General features: G+C 50.5%; 1 pseudogene; it reads left to right on the top strand.

Annotated features, from left to right (window-relative positions):
- The first annotated feature begins 689 nt into the window (after nucleotides 1–689).
- On the top strand, nucleotides 690–2,423 carry LOC115893635 (annotated as a pseudogene).
- The last annotated feature ends 439 nt before the right edge of the window (nucleotides 2,424–2,862 follow it).

Here is a 2,862-nt window from a genome sequence, read left to right as displayed (position 1 = left end):
ATCACGCCACTGCACTCCAGCCTGAGCGACAGAGCGAGACTCCCTCTCAAAAAAAAAAGAGACATAGCCTCACTCTGTTGTCCAGGCTGGAGTACAGTGGTACAATCCCAGCTCACTGCAACCTCCGCCTCCCAGGTTCAAGCGATTCTCCTGCCTCAGCCTCCTGAGTAGCTGGGACCACAGGTGTGCACCACCATGCCCAGCTAGTTTTTATATTTTTAGTAGAGACAGGGTTTCACCGTGTTGCCCAGGCTGATCCCGAACTCCTGACCTCAAACAGTCCACCCACCTTGGCTTTCCAAAGTGCTGGGATTACAAGTGTGAGCCACTGCGCCCAGCCCCAGCTGAGTCTTAATCCCTAGCTCTTCCTGTGTCCTTGTGTTTAAGGATTCTAGTTGCTTGTTACCAATCATAAGTTTAACTGAATACCGACTCTGTAATGTTGCATCTACATCTAGTAAAGCACATTCAAGTAACGTGCAATGAAAGCACCTAAAAGATTGCTGAGAGACTTCCTATGCCTTGTTGCTAATACATATTTACTTAATAAACATCTGCCTGTATAGCAGAATCTGGTGCAAGGTTTGCTATCATTAAAATCTGGCAGTGAGGCTGTGGAGGAGTAACTAAACCTTATGTGCTCCAACTTGGCAGCTACTCTATCAATCAAAAATAACTAATGATTGGGCATGAATAAACTTATCTAGCTCGATTTCGATACGTTACTAAGTGCTCCTGTTGGAAAACCAGGGTAAGAGTAGGGGTAGTGGCACACAGGTTTTTAGGATCAGTGGATTAGTTAGGATAAAACTTTAGCTGCATGCCACAGAGACCCAAAATGATGGTGGCTTACACAAGACAAAAGTGTATTTCTCCTACACATTAGCTGGCGTCTCTGCTGTAACTCCATGCAGCTGTCGGTAGTTCAGGCTCCTTCCGTCTCATTGCTGTGCCATCCCAGCGTGCCTCCTTTGTCTGTATGATCCACAATGGCTCACCAGAACATCCTCAAGTCATCCAGTGGGAAGGAGAAAGGGCACAAGCCAGTGCATACACATCACTTCTGCTCACATCCCATTTGCCAGAACTTAGTTTCATGATCACACCTACCTGCAAGGGATGCTGGGAAATAGAGGCCTTATTCTAAGCATCCATGTACCCAATTACAAATCAATGGTTCTCCATCTCCTTTTCTAGCTTCATCAGGCTCATTGACTTCAAATCTAGCACCTTTCCCAGCTGGTGCTCGTGACCCAAGTATGGCTTCTTTTCCGAGAGGAATGAATCCCACTGGCACAGGTGCAGTTTCTTCCCCAAGGCCTGGTGGCCTCTTGGGGCCAGGCCCAGGACCCACCCTAAACCCTAGGACAGGGCTCTGCCAGGCCCCGGGCCTCTGTCTAACCCTAGGTTAGGGAGTCTTCCAGGACCAGGTCCTATGTCCAATCTAAGGGCAGGTGGTCTCCTGGGAGCAGGTCTTGACCCCAGAAGTGGTGGTCCCATGGGCCCTGGATCTGGACCTAACATGAGAGCAGGTGTTCTGTTGACCTCTGGGAATGGTCCTCCCAAACCTGGGCCGGTTGGCCTGGGCCCAGGACAAAACCCCAATCTGAGATCACGCTTTTTAGAGACAAACCCTGCCCCCAGGTCAGGTGTGTTTCCAGGCCCAGGCCTTGAGCCCAACCCAAGACCAAGTGGTCTGGGCCTGAGCCCTAATCTAGATGCCAGAGCAGGTGGCCTCTTGGGCCCAGGATCTGGTCTTAAGAATGGCTGGACCTCAAGGCCTCGATCTTGCCCCCATTCTAAGAGCAGCAGGTCTTTTAGGAGAAAATTCAGCTTCTTTCTCACAGGCTTCTGGAAACATGGGCACAAGCCCCCTCCATGGCAAGAGTACCTGGCCCCATGGGCCCAAACTCGGGTCCTGGCTCTTGGGGAATTGGCCTTCCATGGCCAAATCCATCTCCCATGTTAAGGGGTCCTGGCCCCATAGGCCCTAGTTCAGCTCATTTCTCAAGGCGAGGCAGCCCCATGGGGGTAAATGCCAATTCCTTTCCCAGGGGAGTGGGTTCATCTGCCTTCTCTCAGTCTTCTGGCACATTGGCATCAAACCCAGCTACCTTCCAAAAGTCTGCTGGCCTCCAGGGCTCAAATCCAACCATTTTCCCAAGAGCCTCTGGGCCACTTGGCCCCAACCCAGCTAACTTCCCAAGGGCCGCTGGCCTGCAGGGTCCAAGCCCAACTACCCTCCCAAGGTCTACTGGCCCATTAGGCCCTGGTCTGTTCAGATTATTCTTGACCTCCTTCCTCCTGAGTATGGAACGGGACCCCTCTTGAATGAAGGTCTTTAAGAAAGAAGTATTAAGGGAGAGCGTGATCTTTCCAGGCTCATGGCTTGCTTTGGGAGAAAGAAATTCTAGTTTCTATGACCCACCTTGGGAAAGAGGAATTCTGGTTTCTAGGAGTCAGGAGAGAAAGAGGAACAAAAGACAGGAGGGCAAGAGAAAGTCAGAGAGAAGTTGTTTCTGAGGCTGCTGGTGGGGCTTTCCCATCTTCTTTAGTTCCGAGTCTCTGCATCCTCTGGCCCTCTGGAGTTTTTTATTTGTTTATTTATTTATTTAGAGACAGGATCTCACTCTGTCACCCAGGCTGGAGTGCAGTGGTGCGATCTCAGCTCGCTGTAACCTCCACCTCCTGGGTTCAAGTGATTCTCTTGCTTCAGCCTCCCAAGTAGCTGGAATTACAGACGATGTACCATCATGCCCAGCTAATTCTTATACTTTTAGTAGAGACAGGGTTTCTCCATGTTAGCCAGGCAGGTCTCGAACTCCTGACCTCAAGTGATCTACCTGCCTTGGCCTCCCAAAG

Source organism: Rhinopithecus roxellana, chromosome 15 (assembly GCF_007565055.1).
Source record: "Rhinopithecus roxellana isolate Shanxi Qingling chromosome 15, ASM756505v1, whole genome shotgun sequence".
Classification (NCBI taxonomy): Eukaryota; Metazoa; Chordata; class Mammalia; order Primates; family Cercopithecidae; genus Rhinopithecus; species Rhinopithecus roxellana.
Note: the sequence above shows the minus strand (reverse complement) of the source record. Positions and strands in the feature narration are given on the sequence as shown.